The sequence below is a fragment of the Zingiber officinale genome, chromosome 4A (assembly GCF_018446385.1).
Source record: "Zingiber officinale cultivar Zhangliang chromosome 4A, Zo_v1.1, whole genome shotgun sequence".
Lineage (NCBI taxonomy): Eukaryota > Viridiplantae > Streptophyta > Magnoliopsida > Zingiberales > Zingiberaceae > Zingiber > Zingiber officinale.
This window is the reverse complement of record NC_055992.1, coordinates 16,340,080-16,366,375: the sequence shown is the minus strand read 5'-3', so window position 1 is coordinate 16,366,375 and position 26,296 is coordinate 16,340,080. Positions and strand designations below refer to the sequence as shown.

Below are 26,296 nucleotides of genomic sequence, written 5' to 3'. Positions count from 1 at the left end.
GATCGAGTAAATGAACGAATCGATGACTTAGATCTTAGGGTGCTTTCGCGTGGTCCAAATCCAATAGCATTTAGTTATCATGGGTTCAACATAAATGGGTTTGCATTTCGCACGGTGGAATCTGAAAAAAACAAAAAGGTGCAGAATAGCGGAGTTATGGTGCAGGCGATGCATGATAATGATGATCATGAGTCAATCTATTATGGTCGACTAACTGATATCATCTCACTTGATTATGGTGGTTGTGGACGAATTGTTCTCTTTCAATGCGATTGGGTTAACATTGCTACAGGTTTCAAAATTGATCCATTTGAATTTTCAATGCTAAATTTTTCACGCTTGATACATACAGGAGAACGTGAGGAACATGAACCTTTTATTTTGGCTACGCAAGCTCAAATGGTTTATTATGTTCGTGATCCAAAGGAGGAGGATTGGTATTGTACCATTCGTCACACACCAAGAGATACATACAACATGGGCAATGAAGATGATATGGATATGATGCATTTTATTCATAATAATTTTTCTAATATGGAATCGATTTTAGGTGATGTAAATAGAGTAGATGTTGAATTAATTAGAACTGATGTAGAGGGCTCAATAGTCGATGTTCTTCCAGTTGTGAACAATGAAACAGATAATGAAAGCTTTAGTTGATTTTTGTATTGTCGTTCATTATGTTGAAACTATCTTTAGAATTCTAAAGCTCTATCAACAGGAATTGTTACTTAAAAAAAGAACAAGAATCTTCACTTCATGTGTTAGCTCTCTTTGGTTGTGTGCCATGTGCTAGTTACAAGTAATTGATCATAAACAAATCTAAATAAATACATGTACTGTCAATTAAGAGAGTTGACAAATATATTAACTAACAGTAAACTATGAATTCAGTCAAAGATTTCTGAATCTGTGTTAGAAAAAGAATTGGAACTTGAATTCTGATAATTCAAGGAAATATCAGTTTAAGTCATGAAGGGTTTCAACAACATCCTTGATCACATAATTCAGCAACAGATTCTATGATTCTTTTTCCTTCACTTTTTTTAACAGAACACCAGATGATAATAAGGAAATAAGGATTTCAGCTAAGTTTACATCTACTAATTAAAAATCTGCAAACAGAATTCATAGCGCAATCCAGCAGCTAGTTCTTGTGGATACATTCATTGACCATATCATTGACCTATTCATTTCTTCAAACAGAGTGCAGATTCAGACTCAAGCCTGAAAAATTCCTGCATATCTGAACTTAAGAAATAAATTCAGCAACAGAACATAATCTGACTCAAGCCTGAAAAATTCCTGCATATCTGCATTTGGCACATAATCTGATTCCTGTTGATAAATATTTGATTTCTGAAACTGCATTCCTTTTCTGAAACTGCATTTGGCACATAATTCTGCTAATGCATCCCACTAAACTTTTGTCATCCAACTAACTGCATTAAGACCCATTAGAAGAGATTAGTACATTCCCACTAATTCTGCACATGTAGGGACTTGATTCACAAAGGTTTCTAGTGGCAGTTCAAGATACTATGAGTTTACAGCTAGCCAAGCTAGGAGTTAATATAACAAGAACTCTAATGAAGTGCTGATGAAGCCATGATTCAGTTTCAGAACATAGCACATTGTCTAATTAGTGAGTTTATTAGATAATGCATTTCAGAAATTAGTGGGATGCCTTCCTAACAATTGGCATTTGGCAACGTGCAGTAGTGAGGTTATGTGCCAAATCTAAATTCTGAATCTGGTTTCTAATTTCTGAAATGAAACTAGATTTGTGATGTTTTAAAGTACTTTAATATTTTCACATTAGGTTTCTGATTTCTCAAATATTATGAAATACATCCTCATAGCATTTGCATATGCTCACTTGTTCATCTGCAATTGCATAGAGTTTTTTGATCTGCATTTGGTGAAACACGTTAGCCATAATGAAGCAATTTTCTTTATACTTGCAAGAATTTTTTTTTTATAATTTCTTTATAAAATTTCTTTATAATTTCATTATACTTCATCTGCAATTGCATAGAGTTTTTTTTTTTACATTTTTTATATTTTTAAAATTAATTTAAGTTGTTTAATTTTTTACGTTTTTTTACAATTTTATTTTTTAAATAAAATATCACATATTTTATCTTTTTATTTAATTTTTATAATTTAAAATGGAATTTTTGTTATAAATAATTTTAGGGGTATTTTGGCAAAAAAAAAAAATTTTGTTTACCCGGAATCAAAGAAAATCTTACTTTTTTTTTGAGGTTTTTCAAATTCGGGTTGCATGTCTCTTTTGCTCATGCGTCGGACATGAATCATTACTTGGGAATTAACCGCTTACATAAATCAAAGCGAGTTTTCATTAATAACCTTGGATGGATAACCAAAGTTATCAAGGATAACATCCAACCAAACGCAACCTTATGGTTACGGGGTATTTAATTATGGTTATCTTATAAAATGTCACTTAGTTTACATTAATTTTTTTTTGTTTACAATATAAGCAGGGCACAAGGTTTAATCTTAATTACATGTCTTCGTAATTTGGATTGTCGTTAGTTATTAAAAATGTGTTGCATTATATCAAATCTAACCTCGTTACAATTCATATTAAAATCATAGGAAACAAGTCTGGATTATTTTTTTAGTTACATGCGAGTGTCCTTAATTATTTACATTCCCTATTTTTTTATTGTTATTATTATTCTTTTTGTTTAATTTTATTAAAATTGATAAATATAATTTTTATTTTTCATGATAATTCACATTTTTATAAATTTATTTATTATTAGACATTATTAGTGCTATTATTACATTTTTATTTAAAAAGAAAATAATAGTGTCAAGAAGATTGTGGTTGTCGTACCGTATCAAGTTTTAACCTAAAATCGATTAACAATTTTAATTGTTATTATTTTTGTTTAATTTTATTTAAAATATTAATTGAATAAAATATTTTTTTAATATAATAAAAATAAGACTTTGTACTAATTTCTCTCACTCAAACAACAACAAAAATTGATAATTACAATTTTTATTTTTCATGATAATTCATATTTTTATCAATTTATTTATTATTAGACATTATTAGTGTTATTATTATATTTTTATTTTAAAAAAAATAGTGTCAAGAAGATTGTGTTACCGCACCGCATTAAGTTTAAAACTAAAATCGATTAACCATTTTAATTATCATTATTTTATTTAATTTTATTTAAAATATTAATTAAGCATTAATAATACAAATGAACTTTTATATTAATTTCCCTTCCTCACACTCCACCCAAAATTTCGCATTCCCGCTATTCAACTCCCTCCCCTCCTCTCCCTTTACCTTGCACGCCCGCCTGATATTTACCTGCCGCTATTTCCCGATTCTGCGAGCAAGTGCGAGGAAGCTTCATTGCACTGCGCTCTGTGTCGTCGCTTCCGCCCTCTACCTCTGACCTCCGACCTCCGACCTAGCTCCGCCCGATATTTCCCTGCCGCTATTTCTCGATTCTGCGAGCAAATGCGAGGAAGCTTCATCGCGCCGCGCTCTGAGTCGTCGCTTTCGACCTCCACCTCTGACCTCCGACCTAGCTCCGCCTCCTTCTAGTTACACATCCAGGAGAACCTCCGTCCCCTCGCAGGTACGCAGCTAGCATAACCTCCTCCTCCTTCAAGCTATTTGACCTAGCTATCGTCACCGATTCCTTCCTCTGACCTCCACCTCAGACCTCCGACCTAGCTCCGCCTCCTTCCAGTTACACATCTAGGAGAACCTCCGTCCTCTCGCATGTACGCAGCTCTCCTCCTTTAAGCTATTTGACCTAGCTATCGTCGCTGATTCCTTCCTTTGACCTCCACCCCTGACCTCTGACCTCAGACCTCAGACCTACGCCTCCTTCCAGTTACCAGGAGAACCTCCGATTCCAATCTGCTATTAAGAGTATCTACAATTGCAATCCTGACAAGCTCCAAGTGGTACTTGTGACATTTTATCATAACTAAGTTATTTTTGTCACTAATTCATCTTTGTAGCAAAATCCATGCTTGTGCGTGTACTTTCAACCTCTTGCATCATATTAAAATTTCAGATTCTTGATCTTTTGTAGATTGTTGCATTTTTAGGCTTTGGTTATATTGTTTTTGCTCATTTATGGAAAATTTTGGTTCTTCACTTTTTATTTTCTTGAGTTTTGTAATTCCATTTAAGCAAGGTATTGTTTGGTAGAGGTTCTATCATGACTTACTTAGCTGAAAGAATTGATCCATAAATAACAGTCACTTTTACCATTCAATAAGCACTCTACAGAACGTCTACCTATCTCTCTAATTGTTATTATAACATGGATCTTCTTGCCTATAAACATGTATTAATTCTGATTAAATCTGTAAAGTTTAATTATTGTTCAACTGGGTGAATGCTTAGGAATGGGTCATAGACAACCCTTTCATCATTTCACTGAGAATTACTTTTTAAGTTGGTGTGCGTCTTCTTGGTGGGTTAATAGCACTAGGCTATAGCATTGCAGCTATTTTAAAAAGAAACAGCCATGTATTCTCTGATGATCAAGTAGTTGTAAAGCTCGATTGGTTAGAACAATTAAATCATTGCTATATACAGGTAACTCTATTTCTTATTTCATGAAATCATCATTTTCACTATTACATCATACATTGTCTTGGATTTATTTGAAGATGCATTTGTTAAGTACGTATGTATCTTTAGATAAATATACTAATTGACAGCTTTAGTTAAGAAGAGATTCACGTTAACAAATTTTTTTCTTATTTGCTTTTTTTAGCATAAAGTGATGGATAAAATGTGATTATTATGCTTGTACACTCTATGCCAGTTTTAGAGTTTACACTTCAAAGTTCATTCATATTTCTATATTATGTTTTGTAGGTAACTTTCGAAAATGGCAAACAAAAGAATGCGAAAACTAATCCAAAATAGCCAAAGACGATCTAGGAGAGAAGAATCAAGTAACAGAGGAGTTAATGATGAAAATGAATCACAATACATAACATCCCATTCACCATTAGAGCTACAAAATGAGGAGGTTAATGAGCAAGGTGAAAAACGTTTTTGGATATGAATAGAAAATTATTTTTTGCAACACTAAGTGAAAATTATATTTTTCAGATGAAAATGAGATCATGTCTTCATCCCAAGCTCAGAAAAGAAAACGTGGAAAGACTATTATGAGAGATATTCATGCATTACATCCCGATCATATGCTGGTAGTGAAATTCAATGAAAGGGGACAGCCTTACGGTGATCTACAACCGACTCTTGCAAATTATATTGGGACTATTGCACGGAATGGAGTTGTGTTGCACCTGAGCTTTTTAGATTGGAGAAAAATGCCGACAAATCGCTTGAATGATGCATGGAAACTTGTTACTGTAAGTTTACAAGATCATAATTTCAATTATGAATTTAAAGCATGTACATATTTTATTTTATGTTTATAGGCACGTTTCTGCATCTCCAATTGCCATAGAAGAGTTATAATGCAAATGATGGGGGCTGCGTGGAGACGGTGGAGGACTGAAGTGAAAGCTACATCTTATGATTCAAATACTCCACTAGAAGAGCTTGTTGCAATACAACCCATTCCTCATGGGTTGACACTTCAAACATGGGAAATTTTATGTAACTATTGGAAGTCTACCGAGGTACAACTAGTATTAATAGGTTTTTATATATGGTTATGGATGTTATAATTTCCTTATAAATTTTTGTGTCAGAAAACTTCAAAAATCAATAGAGAAAATGCGAACAAAAAGAAAGGGACTCATGCACAAGGACGCACTAATATTCCATCATTGGAATATAAATTTGTAAGAATCAAAATTATTTCTTTTCTTTCTTACAGTTAGTTTCACACGGCTTATTTACTGTTTTACACTTTAATGCTCTTATCCTTGAAATTCCAAGGTTTTATGAGATCTAAAAATTGATTACAAGCAATGTAATGTATATAGTTAGTTTTTGATGGAATTTGCAAATTAGAAGTATAAGTTGTTATGCAAATAGAAGAATTTATGCTATTAATATTTGGTGCTAAATGTGGATTTGTTATCTTGTTAGTCTCAAGAAAATGGAAGAAAACCGAGTCGTATTCAAATACAACAATTGAGTCGAAGAAGTAGAAAGAAAGGAGGCGCCCCTATTGATGACGAGGCAATACGAATTGAGGTAATAATATATTTCACTTTTTAAGTCGACTTTTAAATATTTTTTTATTCTATTAACAATTTATTTTCTTGTTAGAATTTACTTAAAGAGACTGTGGATCGTCACCTTCAAGATAAACCTGAAGGAACACAACCAATAGAAGTCCATGAGGAGGCATTTCGGTAATAATATTTTTTTAATTTCATTTCATTTTTGTAAAAGCTGTTGCAAATGGTTCAACTTTAATTTTATTCAATATATAGTAAGGTTTTTGGACCCGAGCATTCTGGTCGGGTACGATGTTTAGGAGCTGGTGCGCTGTCTAGTCAAGTGTTCCCAGAGCTATGTAAACGTAGCTCAATGTATTAGCAAGACTATCACTCTAATTCAGATATGACGGACAAATTTAAGGAAATGGGAGAGAAAATTAAAGATATGGAGTTGCGAGAAGCACAACGACAAATGGAAATAGAGCAGATGAAAAGACAAATGAAAGAAAATGATCAATTCCAAAATTTTGCATGGGTAATGCTCAGTATGATGTCGGGTAGTGCTGGAGGTTCTCATGGACCTGAATCATTACCGGCCTAGGTAATAACATTAATAAAATAAAAGAATTTGTTTAAAATTATTTGTATAGTTAAGTACATAATAGCAAATTTATTTATTTTTGTAGATGGCAGCTATGCTTACAAATATTATGCAACAACAAGTTTCATCAATTGCGGAAGGAAATAGATGTAGATCTTCCCCATCACCAGAATCAGATAATAACTAGACAGGTTAGAAATTTTTAAATACAAATGTTTTTGTTAAGATGAAGTTTTAGCAGCTCATCTTGTTTATCACAATTAAACTAGAAACAATTAAATTTTGAATTAGGTTCAAGGTCAAACTCCATTTTGTGACTCTATAAGTTTACTATTTTATCAAGTTAGTATATAGTCATTAAAGTCGTAAAGTATGACTTCATTAAAGTCTCAAAGTATGATTTTGGCTGATGTTAATTGCTTAGTGCGATGTCTTTTCTGGCTTCTTAAGCAGTAAGATCAAATCTTGCTTTGGTTATTGCATCAATCTTGATCATCTCTCAACTTAATTGAGATGCTATGTATGATAGCTCTGATTGGAGCTGTTAACTGTGAAAATTTACCTCACTGAAGTGACCTCTGCTGTACTGGTTCAGGAAATTGAATTGTTCAACCGAAAAAAAAAACCTTACCTAATTGATAAATTTACATTATTTGCTTGCTAGCAATATGCTAGAACAATGTGCTCTTTTGTAACTTTATTTTTTGTATCTGTAGAATTTGACCCAACGATCATTATCTTTTTTGAACAAACCTGGAATGTCTATATTACTCCTTGAGATATTAAACTACAGACTACTTCCTCTATACAGGTGCTACAATGAGATATCCTTTACCATAGTCTCTCTAAAAATCTAAAAAAGTTGTTTATTCCTTATAGAATTTAACTTGGATATTTCATGGTTCATATTGAGTTTTGTTGATGATGGAAATCTTGTAGATCTGCAATATCATATCTCACAACCTTGACTAGATAAGCATTGAACGAGTTAAAGTAGTTTATGAAGAACATGTATAGCTGCTTTGTGCCTTGATCTTGTCTAAATTTTCTATTTCATCCTGTATTGTAATTTTTTTCCAACTACTAAATAGTTGGATTGGCCAAACATATGAATAGATTGCTTGTTCTTCTCGAAAATGATCATATGCTAGTCATTTTAGGTTAGCATGATGTTATGAATCTTTAAAAAGGCTATTGCTAATGTTATGAAGCAAAAAACTATATTCTTACTTTGATCACTAAAGTCGCAAGGGTATTCATCATTCTTTATAGCTATATAGTCTTTTATGTCTTTTTCCCTTCTATATGTCTTTGCATTATTTGAAGTTTGCATTTTTTTGAAGGTTGCTATTGAAGGTTGGAGCAAATGCCTTTTGTCGCTTGAAGCAAATGCCTTTTGATGCTTTATTGATGGAGAAAACTTGTTATTGAAGTTTCTATATATTTTGGGAATTAAAGAAAGGATTGTATTAGTGGTATAGTGTGGTGTTAAATGTATGTTATGAATATTTTGAACTTAAATATGAATATGACTTGTTTATTTGGTAATCCAAATTGTGTTATGAATATAAATTAGATTTGTGCAGTGAAATATTAATATTATCAATTGATTTAAATTGAGCATTCATTTTGGAAATCTATAGGTACAATATGATATAAAAGCATTTTTAAATATGGTAATTCTGTATATTTAGAGGTGGTTTAAAACCGCTCCTATAGATAGTGTCACTGTTGTATAATAAACTTATAGGATCGGTTACAACCACATCTAAACGACTATTTTCTAAAATGGTTTACAACCGCCTCTAATAAATCATCCTTTTGTGTCGGTTTTAGACCACTTCTAAAAAGTCATTTTTAAATTGCAAAGTAAGTTATAAGACCGGTTTTAACTGTTTGTAAAAGTTGACCTTCGGAATCGGTTACTAACCGCTCCTAAAGGTCCACCTTAAGGCGACCCATATTGATCTATATACGCGGTTACCAACAGCTCCTAAAGGTCCACCTTAAGACCGCTGCTATTGGTAAGCATTAGAAGCGGTTTATAAGTTTAAACCACCGATCAGTATTACCGTTTTGGTTGCATTTAGCGTCGCCAACACCTGCACCGGTTTTGTAACCGGTGCAATAGGGTTAGCAGCGGTCGTAAACCGCTGGTATAGGCCTTGAAAAACCGCTGCTAAACCCTTATTTTTTTGTAGTATCGTGGTATACAAAATTCACGGTGTTTGAGGTAATTTTATTTGTCATAAAGATTTATCGACAAGATAATTAATGGGTAAACCCCTCCTCTTACAAATGTTTAATTTTGTATACGTCCACACTATCGTGGCATGCAAAATTCACGGTGTTTGAGGTGTTGGTAAATTTAAATAATATTGTTTGAGGAATCAATGTTATTTTAAATTCAAAAGTTTTGACCAAATATTTGATCAAAGAAAAATCAACTATTAATTTTATTCGTCATAAAGTAAAGTTGACGAGATAATAAAATTAATGGATAAAATCTCTTCTTTGATTTTGTATCGTCCACACTATCGTGGCATACAAAATTCATGGGGATTTTAAGGTATTGATCTTGACCAAATATTTTTATGATTCTTAGGATTTAAAATGTTTGTCAATTCCCTAGTTGTTATACTATAGAAAAGACTTAGTAGTTCCAATTGTAATGATTGGAAATAGGACTTGGACATTAAGGTAGTCTGTCTTCTTAGAACTAAGAATAATATAGGTGTATTTAATTCATTAGTTGAAACATGTTTAGTGGTGTTATCTACCAGAACCTGGAGTGTAGATACAGATGGCATTAATCATGTCCGCAATTCATTGCAGGGTTCCAGGAAACCCGACAACTAAATGAAAATAAAAACACCGTCTACATGGACATTGCTGTAAAAGTGGCAGTTGTTGCAGTGGGAGATGTTTATCCTTTGATAAAGAATAAAATATGGATTTTAAGTAATTGTCTTTACGTACCAAGTTTAGAAAGAACTAGTTTTCAGTTTCTAAACTATTCAAAGAACTTGATATTCTGCCTCTTTTAAAGTTGTTATTAAGAAAAAGAGGGAAGTTATCTATTCTGGTACGTTGATTGACAATTTATAAATCCAATAACTCCCACGATGCAACAAATGGAAATTAGTAACACATCTTCTAATTTTAAGAGAAAGCAACCTTCGGAAATGAACTATTTATATCTTTGACATCTAAGACTAGGTTATATTAACTTGAGTAGGATTCATTGGTAGCTGATGAACTTTTGGGTTCATTAGTAGAGGAAATCTTTCCAACCTGCGAGTCTTACTTGGAAGAAAAAATAACCAAGAAGCTTTTAAGTCTAAGGGGTATGAAGCCAAAGATATGTTGGAATTGGTTCATTTTGATTTGTGTGATCCTATGACTATCCAGACAAGAGGTAGTATCGAATATTTCGTCTATTTTATAGACAACTATTCAAGATACAAATACATTTACTTAATGTGCCGCAAGACTAAGTGCTTTGATTAGTTCAAAGAGTACAAGGTTGATGCGGAGAAACGTTAAAGTAAAAGTATCAAGTCACTATGGTAAGATCGTAGTGGCAAGTACCTCTTGGGACAATTTAGGAGTTACTTATCAAAAGTAGGGATTCAATCCCAACTAACTGCACCTAGTACACCCCAACAGAATGGTGTAGTAGAAAGAAGGTATATGACTCTTATAGAAATAATTAGATTGATGATGAGTTATTCAGAAAATTACCAAGTTCGTTTTAAGGATATACTCTGAAAAAGAAAGTGACATAGTACCTTCCAAAGTTAGAACTCTCTACTCATATAGAATAGGCGTAAGCCTATTTTGAAGCATATTCGGATTCGGGTAGTCCAGCACATTTGCTGAAGAGAGACAATGATAAGTTGGATAGGAATTCACTTGTTTGTGGGTTATCCTAGAGAAACGAAAGTAAGTTTATAGTCTTAAAAATCAGAAGGTTATTGTTAGCATCAATGACTGATTTTTAGAAGAGGACTATATAATGAACCACAAGCCCATAAGTAAATTTGTTCTTAATAAAGGACACGTCTAATCAGAAGGTCATTGTTAGCATCAATGACTGATTTTTAGAAGAGGACTATATAATGAACCACAAGCCCATAAGTAAATTTGTTCTTAATAAAGGACACATCTAAACTAGTACCAACTGTACAAGATGAAATATCACAAGAAACTGCAACACGTATCACAATTGATACACAATTATAGACAGTGCCTAATCGTAGTGGGAGGGTTGTCAAACAACCTAAAAGATTCATGTTTTGGGAGAGTCTTTTGGACTTGATCCCAAATGAACATGACCCTGATCCCGGACATATGATGAAGCACTCCAAGATAAAGATGCAGCATCTTGACAAAGAGTAATGAATAACAGAATTAGAATATATGTATTCTAATAAAATCTGGAAGCTTGTAGAACCACCAAATGGTGTAAAAGCCATTGGGTGTAAAAAGGTCTATAATAGGAAAAGAGGGATAGACAGGAAGGTAGAAACTTTCAAAGCAAGGCTTGTTGAAAAACGAAACATTTTCACCAGTAGCCATGCTTAAGTCTATCCAGACTCTTTTATCTATTTGGCAAGTGGATGTCAAGACAACATTCCTTAATGGAAGTCTTGAAGAAAGCATCCATATAAAGCAACCAGAAGGGTTCATTGCAAAGGGCAAAGAGCATCTTGTGTGCAAGCTCAATCAGTCTATGGACTGAGGCAAAACTTCAAGGTCTTGGAACATCCGGTTCATCAAAGTAATCCAGACCTATGGATTTATTTAGTAACCAGATAAGTCTTGTGTATACAAAAAATATGATGGAAACATGGTGGTACTCTTATACTATACGTAGATAACATTTTTGGTAGTTAGAAACAATATCAAAGTGTTATCAGAAGTAAGGGTATGGTTGTCCAAACAATTCGATAGAAAGAACTTGGGAGAATGTATATATTCTTGGGATCAAAGTAATAAGGGATCGCAAGAAAAGAATATTTTACTTATCCCAAGCTTCATATATCGAAAAAATCCTTGCTCGTTTTAAGCATGCAAAAATCCAAGAAAGGTTTCTTACCTTTTTAGCATGGAGTAACTTTATCTAAAGAAATGTCTCCGTAGACATCAAAGGAGATAGAGGAAATGAAGGCAGTTCTTTATGCTTCGGCTGTCGAAGCCTAATGTATGCTATGCACGAGATCAGAAATCTGTTTTGCCAAGGGCATAATTAGCAGATATCAAAGTAATCCTGGACAAGGACATTGGACTGCAGTAAAGCATATATTGAAGTACCTTAGAGACACTAGAGATTATATGCTAGCTTACAAGGCAGTTAATTTAGTCCCTGTGGGTTGCACGGATTTTGACTTCCAGTTGGATAGGGACAATAGTAAGTCAACCTCGGGGTTTTGTGTTTACTTTAGGAGGTAAAGTCATAACTATGAAAGAGTGATAAGCATAGGTGTTTTTCTGGACTCCACCATAGAAGCTGAGTATATGGTAAACCTCTGAGGTAGTCATAAAAGCTGAATGACTCAATAACCTCAAGATAGACTTAGATATGATTTTTGATTTGTCCAAAGATTATTACAATTTATTGTAATAATAGTGGTACAGTAGTAAACTCGAAGAAACCATGAGTCTATAAGGCAAGTAAACACAATAGAGCGCAAGTACCACCCAATACGAGAAATTGTATAAACGAGGAGAAGTTGTTGCTGCCTAGATTGCATCAGATGATGACCTATAGATCTTTTCACTAAGGCCCTTAAGGAAAGAGCTTTTGATGGGCATATTGAAGGGTTGGGAATCAGATGTATGGCAGCAGATATAGCAGCTTAGTCTTTTAGTATAAGTGGATGATTGTTAGGATGTATACTAAAAGTCTAGCTTTTGGTATAAACATTTATCTAGAAATAAGAATCACATTGGTCAAATATCTACATTTATGATAAATGTAGTTATTCAATTAATTTATATTGTAGATAACATGGTGTGTGGTGTCACACACAGAGGATCATGTTATCAGTACCTTATAAATTATAAACAGTATCTCACGACCAAGATGGAAAGGAACAAGCCATTGGAAGGTTGTAGTGTAATTAGGTATTAGTTTATCTTAACTATATAATTACACTAGTACACTTAGAGTGTATTGAGTAGGACCATTAGAGGTCGTTTCTTTTTATATTGACTTTATAAAGAAACAAAGACCTCAGTTATTATGGAAGTGTGTGTTGGTGCAACCTTAGGTCAAGGTTGACCAGACTCGAGTTGACTTGACTCGAGTTGTGTTTTGATGTTTGACGAGTTATGTTTGACAATGTTTGACGTGAACAGAAAAGTTGTATCTTGATGTTTTACAAGGATACAAGCTTGGGAGATTGTGGGTGCAACCCGTGGTCAAGGTTGACCTGGTTGACCCGAGGTGAGTTAACCTGACTCGGAAAAGTCCAAGCAGGGAGCTTGGCATGAGAAAAGTCCAAGCAGGGAGTTTGGCATGGTGAAAAGTCCAAGCAGGGAGCTTGGCACAGGAAAAGTCCAAGTATGGAGAGTTGGCACGGAGAAGTCCAAGTATGGAAGCTTGGCACATGGGAAGTCGGAGAGGGCTCGGTAGCTCGTTCTCCGGACTATGGTCAGAGAGGGCTCGGGAGCTCGTTCTCTGGACCGGATGGAAGTCGGAGAGGGCTCGGTAGCTCGTTCCCCGAACTATGGCCAGAGAGGGCTCGGTAGCTCGTTCTCTGGACCGGATGTGGAAAGTCCTGGTGAGTGAAGCCAGGCAGATGGATAAGTCCTGGAGAGTGAAGCCAGGCAGTGGGAAAGTCCTGGTGAGTGAAGCCAGGCAGTGGGAAAGTCCTGGTGAGTGAAACCAGACAGTTGTGAAAACCCTAGTGAGTGAAGCTAGGTGAAAGTCCAGGTGAGTGAATCCAGGCAGTGGGAAAGTCCTGGTGAGTGAAGCCAGGCAGTGGGAAAGTCACAGTGGTGAAGCCGGCGGTGGAAAGTCCTGGTGAGTGAAGCCGGGCAGATTGAAAATCCTGGTGAGTAAAGCCAGGTGAAAATCCTAGTGAGTGAAGCTAGGTGAAAGTCCTCGTGAGTGAAGCCGGGCAAGGGAAAATCCAGATGGATCAAGGGTGATCGGACATCTGGTGTTGAGAAGGTCAAGTAGGTCAAGGGAGTGACCGGATACTTGACACGAAGAGAAAAGTCCAAGTGGATCAAAGGGATTGACCGGACACTTGGTGGGAAGTCTTAGCAAGTCGAGGGTGGACCGGATGCTAAGCGATATACCAAGAGGTCGAGGTTGACGGATATTGGTTGGACTTGGTTTGGGCAAAACCAAGACACGAATCGGTCAGTGACCGATCCACGTCTTGTGGTTTCTGATCGGTGGAGACCGATCGAAGCGATCGATGTGCCTCGTGAGCTTCTTGATCGGTGCAGGGCCGTCGGCGAGGCTGATCGGTCCCGGGACCGATCGAGTCTGCATGAAGAGTTGGGCAACTCTCGTGAAGCATTCGATCGATGCGGGACCGATCAGCATAAACTGATCGGTCTCCATGGCCGTCGGAAGAACTAGACCGATCGGTGGAGCTGATCGGTCAGCCGTTGTGACTCAGCGGCTAGGTTATTCGAACCTCGTATTACGGCCTTTTTGCTTGCGGTTCGCGAGTTGGCTCGGGATATCGGAGGTTATAAAAGGAGATCGAGGGCTTCTGATTATCTTCTTCTTCTTCTCGAAGCACGCTTCTTCTTGTTCTGCCTCTTCTTCTTCTGCTGCAGTTCTTACCGAGCTTTCTTTGAGCTCTTCGTTCTGAAGCTTTTGTGAGCTTCCACTGGGACCAAGTGATCGATTCTTTATTCTTTGTTGTGGTTGGATCCGAGAAGCTGCTGCTTTATCCAGTCGAAGAGAAGGCAAGTAAGCGAAGGTGTTTCATACATTTGTATTGTATTTTGCTTCTTGCTGCTTTCTACTCCTGTATTGCTTTTGCAAAATATTGTGGCAAGGTTTCTCCACCCAGAAGGAGTGATTATTAGCCGGGTTTCCGGGGTCTCATCCACCGACGGATTGATAGGCTTCGCCCACCTTACGGACACGCCGAGGAGTAGGAGTATATCTCCGAACCTCGTTACATCGATGCGTGTTGAGGTTTGATTTCTCCGCTTTCGTTTCTATTATTTTTATTTCCGCTGCGCTAACCCTAATCGTAGGAAGAAACGAGCAATTTGGCTATTCACACCCCCCTCTCTAGCCGAGTACGACGATCCTAACAAGTGGTATCAGAGCGAGGTCGCTCTTCGTTGGATCAACACCCGGGGAGCACGAGCTAAAGAATGGAGTTATTTGGAGAAGACGTCACAATTCCACCTTTCTACGATCGCGATGACTTCGCGTTTTGGAATGTAAGAATGAAGTACTTTCTTATGACTAACCTTGAAAATTGGAGTTGTGTTCAATTAGATTTCAAGCCTCCGATGAACAAGAAAGGAGAAACCCTAGAGAAGAAGGAGTGGACCAAGGAACAAGTCCACCAATCCCTAGTCAACGATGAGGTATTGAAAATTTTTGAATTTTCTTTACCTAATGATGTTTTGTGTAGGATAGGTGGATATAACGATGCCAAGGAGTTGTGGAACAACTTGGCAAAGTTCCATGAAGAGAACTCCACTTCAAGTCATGAAGAGGAGTCAAGTGAGCCAAGTAGCTCACTTCATGGAGCAATGGATTTAGAAGTTAAGGGCCACTCAACATCTAAAGAAGAAGAGGAGGAGAGTTCTTCTTCAAGTTCGGAGCAAGAAGAAGAAGCTTCTACCTCCGGAAGGGATGAAGGAGAGAGCGTTCATCCATCCTCAACTATAGGTAACTCAAGCCATTTAGTTTCTAGCAAATTACACATAATGTACTTTGAGTGTAGGGAATTTGGACATTACAAGAGTAAATGTCCAAAGAGAGTTAGAAAGACTCCACCGGCGCCAAAGGTCAAGAAAGCCGGAGTCCCAACACGCAAGGGCAAGGAGTACGTGGTGTGCTTCCAATGCAAGCGAAGGGGACATTATAGGAGTCAATGTCCGAGGGGGAGGCAACCTCACAAGGACAAAAGACCGAGCACGTCAATAGGGGGAGCGAAGGCAAACCCTAAGGTAACATTTAAGTCTCATTCTTGCAATAAGACACATGCTAGTAGTTTTGTTGCAATTGTTAATAATGATAAGCATGTTAACTTTAGGAACCAATATATGTGCTTAGGTGCTAAACATGTTAGCCTAGGTAAGGACAACACTAGAAATGTCAATCCTAGGATTAACTCATCTAAGGTTAGGGAGAACCTAGGTAGAAATCCCAAATCAACTAGACACATGCCTAGGAATACCTCAAAGAAAAAGGATAAATTAAAGCTTGAGGTATTAGAGAAAGAAAATCTAGTCTTGAGGTCAAGACTTGACTCTTTAGAAAAGGCTCTTAAGGATTTGACTCTAGGGTCTAGGGGTCAAAAACCCAAGTCCAAGGACAAGAAAGGTTTGGGTCACAAACCTAAGTCCCAAGTGGTCAAGCCCATTTATCACAATGTTCAATTAGATTATGGAACAAAATCTAGGGCAAGGAAGACCATCACCAAGGTCACAAGGGGAGTCACCCCTAGAGTCGTTCTTGATGAGTCCCAAATGACCAAGGCTTCAAAGCCTAGGAGGGTCATTAGAAGGGTTGCTAGGGAAGTCATCCCTAGTGAATACTTAGTGAACCCAATGAGCTCCAATAGGTATTGGGTTCCTAGGAGCGTGATTCCATCACACTAGATGGTTTAGGGTGTGCCAACCTTACTTGAATAGGTAGTTAACCTAATCATGGCAAAAGGTGGCACCTTAGGAATTTTCAAGGTCTAATCAAGCCTTGAAAATGAAAGTGAAAATTATTCCTAAGATAATTAGGATGTGCCAACCACATTTGAGGAATTTTTCTAGAGTCAATCTAGTTGGCACATAGTGATCTAAAAGTCTTGAGGATATGATTTTAGGTCTATTACACTTAGGAATATAGAATTTAAGGCAAAATGATCAAAACTATCAAAAATGGCAATTAAGACTAGAATTAGGTATCTTCTATACCTTTACATGTTATTTGTCATATATTATTTGCCATATGCCATGTCATGACATCATATTTAATTTAGTATTATTTGAAATGTCATGATAATACTTAGGTTATTTATATGTCATGCCTTAGTTATAGTTTCACACTTTATGTCATGACATCATGACATTGGCACATGTTCCATTTATGATACTATTTTATGTCATGTCATCATCTCATGCATTTATAATCAATGAAATTGATTTAAGGACTAAAACACAATTTGATATGGAGATCAAATTGTTATTTAGAAAATGCATGAGAACCTAGTTAAGATAACCTAAATCCATATCTCACATCAAAATTGACTTGAATGTGTTTGATACACCTTAGATGTGTGTGAGATATTAGGATGATGAGTTAGGATCAAGGTGCATAGTTCTTGTACCTAGATGAGCCTAATTCGAAATTGAAGGATCATAGGGAAAACTTGCGTACAAGTCATGTACATTTAACCCTAAGATTGTGGTCCCAAATTAAAGGGTTTAAAATCATTTTAAAATTGATTTGAAAAACCTTGATGAAGCTTTTCTAGTGATAGCATTCATCATTGAACAAGGTGATACAAAGATGAGTTAACTTTGAGCTATTTCAAAGACTTGTGAACTTTGTATCAAGATTGAAAAATGGAAACTATTTTCATAGAAAACTATTTTTCCATGATAGTATATGTTATGAGGAATGTATCCTCAAATTTTACAATTTTGAAATTTTACGTGATTTTCTAGAGGTTTCGAATTTCGAGAGAAGAAAATTGAAATCGAAATTAAGTCGTGGACCTATCGGAGGTTCTCGATCGGTCCAGTGCATGTGGATCGGTCATTTGGACCGATCCGGAGGCTGATCGGTCGGTGGCCGTCGGGCGTCTGGTGCTGAAATTATTTGGTTGTCCGAAATTTCAGCTCGGGATGGTATTTTGAAGATTTGAAATTCTCCAAGATATTGTTGGTGCAATGGTCAAGGGAGAGTTTAGGGGAATTTTACCTATTAGTCAAGGGAGTTGACTTTTAGGGAGTTTTACTCCTAAAGACTTGAGTGATATGGGATTATCACTAAATTAATTGTTGACCTTAGTATCAAGGGGGAAATTAAGGGTTTCAATGAAAGGTATGGGACCTTCATTAGAAAGAAACTCTTGACCTTGATTCACTCTTTTTGATGTGTGTCAAAAAGGGGGAGAGTGTAGGTTTGGGGAGAATGTTCAAGGAAGAACATTAGAAAACCTAAGTTTGATTATGAGTTTTGTCAAACATCAAAAATGGGGAGATTGTTGGTGCAACCTTAGGTCAAGGTTGACCTGGTTGACCAGACTCGAGTTGACTTGACTCGAGTTGTGTTTTGATGTTTGACGAGTTATGTTTGACAATATTTGACGTGAACAGAAAAGTTGTATCTTGATGTTTTACAAGGATACAAGCTTGGGAGATTGTGGGTGCAACCCGTGGTCAAGGTTGACCTGGTTGACTCGAGGTGAGTTGACCTGACTCGGAAAAGTCCAAGCAGGGAGCTTGGCATGGGAAAAGTCCAAGCAGAGAGTTTGGCATGGTGAAAAGTCCAAGCAGGGAGTTTGGCATGGTGAAAAGTCCAAGCAGGGAGCTTGGCACGAGAAAAGTCCAAGTATGGAGACTTGGCACGGAGAAGTCCAAGTATGGAAGCTTGGCACATGGGAAGTCGGAGAGGGCACGGTAGCTCGTTCTCCGGACTGTGGTCAGAGAGGGCTCGGGAGCTCGTTCTCTGGACCGGATGGAAGTCGGAGAGGGCTCGGTAGCTCGTTCTCCGGACTAGGCGAGAGAGGGCTCGGTAGCTCGTTCTCTGGACGGATGTGGAAAGTCTTGGTGAGTGAAGCCGAGCGGATGGATAAGTCCGGTGAGTGAGCAGGTAAGGAAAGTCTCTGAGGAGTGAACAGGGGGAAAGTCCCAGTGAGTGAAGCGGCGGTTGTGAAAACCCTAGTGAGTGAAGCTAGGTGAAAGTCACAGTGAGTGAAGCCGAGGCGGTGGAAAAGTCTGGTGAGTGAAGCGAGGCGGTTGGAAAAGTCACGGTGAGTGGGCGGGCGGTTGGAAATCTGGTGAGTGAAGCCGGGAAAATCTAGTGAGTGAAGCTGGGTGAAAGTCCCAGTGGTGAAGCCGGGCAAGGAAAATCCAGATGGATCAAGGGTGATCGGACATCCGGTGTTGAGAAGGTCAGTAGGTCGAGGGAGTGACCGGATGCTTGACACGAAGAGAAAAGTCAAGTGGGTCAAAGGTTGAGGGACACTTGGTGGGGAGTCTTAGCGGTCGAGGGTGATCGGATGTTAAGCATGATGTACCAAGAGGTCAAGGTTGACCGGATATTGGTTTGGACTTGGTTTGGGCAAAACCAAGACTGGATCGGTACGGTGACCGATCCGCGTCTTGTGGTTTCTGATCGGTGCGAGACCGATCGAGCGATCGGTGTGCCTCTGTGAGCTTCTTGATCGGTGCGGGGACCGTCGGCGAGGCTGATCGGTCCCGGGCCGTCGAGTCTGCATGAGTTGGGCAACTCTGTGAAAGCATTCGATCGATGCGGGGACCGATCGGCATAAACTGATCGGTCTCCATGGCCGTCGAAGAAGAACCGTCGGTGGAGCTGATCGGTCCGGGACTAGCCGTTGTGACTCAACGGCTAGGTTATTCGAACCCGTGTTACGGCCTTTTTGCTTGCGGAGTTCGCGGGTTGGCTCGGGATATCGGAGGTTATAAAAAGGAGATCGAGCCTCTACTTCTTCTTCTTCTTCTCCGAAGCTTCTGCTTCTTCTTGTTCCTACCTCTTCTTCTTGCTGCTGCAAGTTCTTCTGCGAGCTTTGCTGAGCTCTTCGTTCCTGAAGCTTTTTGTGAGCTTCCACTCGGCTGGGACCAACTGATCAGTTGCTGTTGCTGTTGTGGTTGGATCCGAGAAGCTGCTGCTTCATCCAGTCGAAGAGAAGGCAAGTAAGCGAAGATGTTTCAAACATTTGTATTGTATTTTGCTTCTTGCTTCTTGCTTCTTTCTACTCCTGTATTGCTTTTGTAAAACATTGTGGCGAGGTTTCTCCACCCAGAATGAGTGATTATTAGTCGGGTTTCCGGGGTCTCATCCACCGGCGGATTGATAGGCTTCGTCCACCTTACGGACACGCCGAGGAGTAGGAGTATATCTCCGAACCTCGTTACATCGACGCGTGTTGAGGTTTGATTTCTCCGCTTTCGTTTCTATTATTTTTATTTCCGCTGCGCTAACCCTAATCGTAGGAAGAAACGAGCAATTTGGGGTCGGCTATTCACACCCCTCTCTCTAGCCGAGTACGACGATCCTAACAGTGTGTGCTCTTAATCTTAATATAATAACAAGCACATATATTTGATATTTATTTCTTTAATTTATCAATGGGTGAGATTTAGTTCGATAAATCAATAAGCCCGATAAGTTGGGAAATGATATCACTTATAGTGTGTGTTGTTGATTATAGAAGGAAACTGTGTCCTAGTAATCTAGGTTGATAATGTCCCCAAGAGGAGTTCATAAGGATTGTCATGTTAAACCCTGCAGGTGGACTTAGTCCGACATGACGATAAGGTTGAGTGGTAATACTCTTGGACTAAGATATTAATTAAATGAGTTGTCAGTAACTCACTTAATTAGTGGACATTCGACATCTTAAACACGGGAGACACACTCATAATAAGAAGGAGCCCAAATGTAATTTGGGATTAGTCGATAGTTCAATAATAGTTCTTTAGTGGAATGAATTATTATTGATAAAATTAAATTGTGTGTTCGAGGCGAACACGGGAATTTCAAGCGGAGACAAAACCAATTCCTCCTCTCGGTCCCTATCGTAGCTTCTTGTATATAGAGATTTATACCCACCACATACCCACCTTCTTACCGCCAAGCTAGCTTGGAACCCAAGCTAGGGCCGACCAAGACCAAGTGGATGAGCCAAGCTGGTGGCCGGCCAAAGCTTGGGTCCCAAGCTTAGGTGGCCGGCCACTAGAATATTAAAAAGGATTTTTATTAAAATTATTTCTTATGTGGATATCAAGGTTTTAAAAAAAAAGTTTAAAAATTAAAAATTTCCTTTTATACCTTTCTACAAAAGATTAAGAGAAGAGATTAATCTTTTCCTTATTTGTAGATTAAAAGGATGGTTTTAATTTTTGGTAAAAACTTTCTTTATTTGTAAATTATCTACATGTTTAAAATAGAGTTTAAAATTTAAAATCTTTCCTTATTTGTTGATTAAAAGGTGGATTTTAAATTTTAAGAAAATTTTCCTTTTTAACCATGTTCATGATTTAAAAGAGAGTTTAAAAAATTAAATATTCTCTTTTATATGTTTCTACAAAAGAATAAGAAAAGATTTGATATATTTCCTTATTTGTAAATTAAAAGAGATTTTAATTTTTACAAGATAACTTTCTTTTTATCCACATGTTTAAAAGAAAAATTTTAATTTATAAAATTTCCTTTTTATTAACCAATCATGAAGGGATGAAAATTATTGGAGAAATTTTTTATAAATTTTCGAAGACAAATTAGGAAGTTTTAATTAATTAAAACTCTCCTTGTTTGTAGCTTTAATATGACCGGCCAAATAAATTGGAGAAGAGAAAATTATTTTTAATTAAATAAATTTTCCTTTTCATGGCAAAAGATTTAAGGAAGTTTTTTATTTAAATTTCCTTATTTGCCAAGACCAAGGATTATAAAAGAGAGGGTAGAGGTGTCTTCATAACGAACGACTCTATTCTATTTTCTCCCTCTTTTCTTCCTTGGTGTGGCCGACCCTTCTCCTTTTCTCTCTTCCTCGTGTGTGGCCGAAATCCTTTATCTCTTGGATCTTGGAGGAGGTGGCCGGATCTAGCTTAAGGAAGAAGGAGAGAAAGCTTGCGTCCCTTGGAGCTTGGTTGGTGAAAAAAGTTCTTCATCCTTTAGAAGATATGCTTGGCCGAAACTTAAAGGAAGGAAGAAAACGGTGCCTTGGTGGTCCTCGTCTCAGAAGATCGTTGCCCACACAACGTCCGAGATTAGAAGAGAAATACGGTAGAAGATCAAGAGGTCATTATCTACTAAGTAAGGTATAACTAATATTGTTTTCCGCATCATGTTAGTTTTATCTCCATGTAAAAATATCAAATACAAGAGGCATGCGATTCTAGTATTTTGAATTAGTTTTTGATGTTGTGTTCTTTTATTTTTCTTTTCCTTGTGATTTGATTGTTCCTTTTGGTTGACCTAAAGTTATTTAAGGAAATTAAATATTAGCTTTCCTTAAAAGGCTTTGTCTAGGCGGTGGTGGTTGTTCCCATATCCAAAAAGGTCATGTGCCTCGCCATGCAGTCCTGGAAGCTAATTTTGAAAATTAATATTTAATGGAATTAATAACCTAGGTGATTTGGATCGAACGTGTTAAGTTCCACAGGGGATCCAAGTCTAAACCTAAAAGAACAAATAAATTAAACTTAGGATCAAACGTGTTAAGTTCCGCAGGCGATCCGAGTTTAATTTAAAAGAACACATGGTAGCTAGGAAAAGGTTCAGACCTTTGTACAAAATTTTTGTACAGTGGAATCATTAGGTTTTTCGAGTAGCAACCAACACTAATTATATATGTAGCAAATAGCAAAATAAAATCCCAAATCTAATTAGGGTAACTCTAAATGAACATGATCTTTGAGTAATCCCTAATTAACCTTAATCTTACCACAACCTAATTAAATCAGGTTTGATAGATCGAATGAGTGCGATAAGGGGGGGGAGGGTGAATATCGCGCCTTTTTAAAAACTTCTCTTTTCCTTTGAAATCAGAGTCGTGCACAGCGGAAAGTAAATAGACAAGTTTTTTTACTTCGTTCGGAGTCTAGGTCGACTCCTACTCAAAGGCCCGCGGTCCTTGACCGCACCGATGAGTAATCCACTAAAATTCTTCTTCCCGAAAACCTCAGAAAGAAGTAATGCGTATAAAATACAATGATATAAGATAGTAACAACCTACTATCTTATATAAGATTAAGTGCAATACAAAAATAACAAAGTATACCGACTTTGTGTAGGAGTTGAAGTTTGGTTGACACTTGTTTGTGTGTAGAGGAATTATAGAGCAATCGCACGAGCAGCACTAGCACAGAATTGAACCACAACAGATTCCCTTATTAGCCTCAGACCTTGAGCTTCAATTTATAAGATCATCGATGTTTAGTCGACCGATCCCTGTGTTTGGTCGACTGAACCAGCTTCCTTCCTTCCTAGCTGAGATCCGATTGCTAATTCAATTTTCTGCATTAATTGTCCATTAAGGGTTCGATAAACCGATCCCTTTATTTGGTTGACCGAACATGCTCCTTCCCTGTTTGTCAAGATTCACCGAGATTCACATTTACAATGCATTTAATATTAATCATTCGGTCAACTGATCATCCGGTTCGGTCGACCGATCAGTGTACTTTCTTTCTGCTCTTGATCGTTGCTGTCTGTGCTGAGTCATCGGGGTTCGGTCGACCGATCTTACTGTTCGGTCGCCCGATCATGGCTTGATCGGACTCGGTCAGTTCTAGTCTGATCTGAACACTGCTTTGAACTCTTCTTGTTCGATCGACCGATCCTCCGGTTCGGTCGACCGATCCTCCGGTTCGGTCGATCGATCTAGCCGGACCTACAACACAGTGTTAGACAGAAAAGAATCTTGCAAAACAAATGTTAGCACAATAATAATATTATAATGCATGAGTAATATAAAAGACAGCAGAACTGTCTTGATCTCAACTTTTGAAATCTTCCCGGTTTCTTTAGTTGGATCAGCGACCTAAGATTGTTCCCTACGGGAACCCGACCTCACTGTCGCTCCTCCAGTTGTTTACCTCAACCTACCTGCCAAACTTAGATCCTGCAGATCGATTTTGGACTTTTCACTTAGCTTTGATCAGCTCGCCAGGACTTTTTCCTTGATCTTCGGTCTTCCAGACCTCTCGATCGCACCGCCAAGCGTCGGGTCCCCTCGACCCACTTGGACTTGCACCTATGTTCCACAATCTGCTAAGATTTCTCCTACCTAGCCTCCAACTAGGTCTTTCTGATTGAGTAAACAACCTACACACTCAGTCAACTGTTTAGATCACAACAAGACTTAACTTGAACCTTTGACACATCAAAACTTAGGTTTGATTCTCACATGCTAATTTTGTCTTTATACATTTTGTGAGTTGAATATATTTTGGACTTAATTATAAATTTCTTATGAATTATGAAATTTAATTTCATATTTTATGTGATTTTGTAGAAAATTAAAGAGTCATGGATTAGGATCGAACCAGATCAAATTTGGCTCGATTTGGAGGCCAAATGAGGAAGATCCAGCTGAATTAATGTGGACCGTTGATCAAGATCCAGTGAGATCCTGCCCCTTCAGTCAGATCAAGTGATCCAACCCTTTATCATGATTTAAAGCAATCTGGACCATTGATTTAGAGTTCAAGTCATCCCAAGTTCATTTAGAGCTCCAATTGAAATTTGATTCAAAAGTCCACTTTTAAAAACCAAATCTTAAGCCCATTCCTAAAGCCCACACTTCTAAGCCTAATTCTAAAAACCCAATTTCAATCTCTTATTGGATCCAGATTTTCCCTTAACCCAAAACCTAACTCCTCAAACCCGAAACCCATTAAGAAAACCTTACCTCTTCTTCCCTGACACGCGGATGAACAGGCCCGATTCCCCTTCCGCGCGACTCTCTTCCTTGAGCTAGGGCTTGCGCCTCCCACACCTCACCTCTCTTCTGCCTCTTCTACTTCCTCACCACCAGTCGGCGGCTCTCTTCTCTTCCCTTGTCGTTGGCCGGCCAACCACAGCCCATCACTCCTTCTCCTTCTCAGATTCCATCGGCGACGGCAGAGGCAAACTCGGCAGGGGGCAGCAAGCTTCAATCACCGGAGGGGTTCTCCGGTGTGATCTCCACTGTCCGGCTACTTTCTAGCAGCTCCGCTTCTTGGGGTTTAGGCGGTGGAGCAAGGAGGAGCGGCGACGGTTCATTCTAGCAGTCCATCATAGTCCAGCCACTTCCAGCGGAGGGTTCTTCGTTGGAAGATTGTGCATCATCTTCGTTGTCGTAGCTAGCAGCAACCGGCAGTGAGCTATGTCCACCGGTTTTGTGGGTTCCGAGCCGGGTCTTCGTGTGACGACGAGGATAGTCGTTGGTATTTGAAGTTGAAGGGTGAATTGTGGTTGGAATTCTTGGTTTAATTCCGTTTCTTTTATCATTGTTGATGTTTGTGTTGAATTGTGGTTGAATGCTTGTATTAACTTGATCTTCCATGTTTAAATTGCATGTACTATGTTCAATTTGATTAATGCTCACAACATGTTCGATGAAATGCTTCAACCAGTAGTTAGGTTTATTTTGATGTATTTTAGTTTGGTTAATTCTTGCTTTGTCTTGTTCGTTCAATTTCGTTAAGTTTTAGTTTTGATTGAATGCAATTAGTATAGATTAGTTTATGTTTTGTTTCATGCTTTAGGTTTTGTTACATATTAGTTTTTTTTATGCTTTACTTCATGTTGCCCTTTTATTTTCTACAATTGTAGTTAAGTTAGATTTAACTTTATTACTTGCATTGTCTTTCATTATTTAGATTAGATTTCATTTGATGCTTCGCTATTTCAATCCTTAGTTTAATCGTGTTGATGATTAACACATAGCGTAGAGTGACAATACGTTGTGGATTAATTATTCGCACTTAGTTAGATTTCATTCCAGCATTAAATTAGTTTCTTACTTGCTTTGCTTTTTATTTGTTGAATTTAGAATCAAAACCCAAACCTCCATTTCCATATTGAAAACCCCAAAAAATAAAAATAATATATGATCCTAAGTTTATCATCCTATCATTACTTTCGTTGGCGGACGACCTGAGTCATTCCTATGCTACATTAGCGTAGGAGGGGTTTGGTACTTAATTGTTTGATTCTCAATTCACGACAAAATTGGGCCTTAATCAAGTTGGTGCCGTTGCTGGGGAAAAGTAGCGGTATTTGGTATTCTTAGGATTATTTTTCTATTTTCTCTCTTCTTGTTTCTATTTTTTGTGGTTGCAAAAATTCAAAAACATTGTTAGGGGCTTAATTATTTCTTCTCTTGTATGCATGCGTGCTATCTTATATATTTTCCTTTGTCTTTTGATGATATTTGCATGAGTGTTTCAGGTAAGACCAAGAAATTGATTCTATATCATTTGTAGTTTCAGAGTTTCAGTGTGATTAGAATCTCATATTTGTCAAGTAAAATGGAGAAGGACACTGAAAAGACTCTTAGAGAGCTTTGGGCACCAGATTTATCAGTCGATTCTTTCTGCATTCATTATTCTGATTTGGAGGCAGACTTCGAGTTATGG

General features: G+C 37.6%; 2 long non-coding RNA genes across 3 annotated transcripts in view; one reads left to right on the top strand and one right to left on the bottom strand.

Moving 5' to 3' along the window:
- Nucleotides 1-1,056: 1,056 nt before the first annotated feature.
- Nucleotides 1,057-26,296, bottom strand: part of LOC121969630 — a 40,304-nt gene continuing 15,064 nt past the window's right edge. The window contains exon 4 of the long non-coding RNA XR_006108587.1: nt 1,057-1,442. This is a non-coding gene — a long non-coding RNA (uncharacterized LOC121969630). The remainder of the gene's footprint in view (nt 1,443-26,296) is intronic.
- On the top strand, nt 3,150-5,602 carry LOC121969631. Of its 2 annotated transcripts, none has more exons than XR_006108589.1 (3): nt 3,150-3,635; nt 3,734-3,969; nt 4,898-5,602. It is a non-coding gene; the product is annotated as an uncharacterized LOC121969631 (long non-coding RNA). The 2 variants fall into 2 exon arrangements; XR_006108588.1 differs by having other exon boundaries at nt 3,150-3,969; nt 4,898-5,400; nt 5,470-5,602.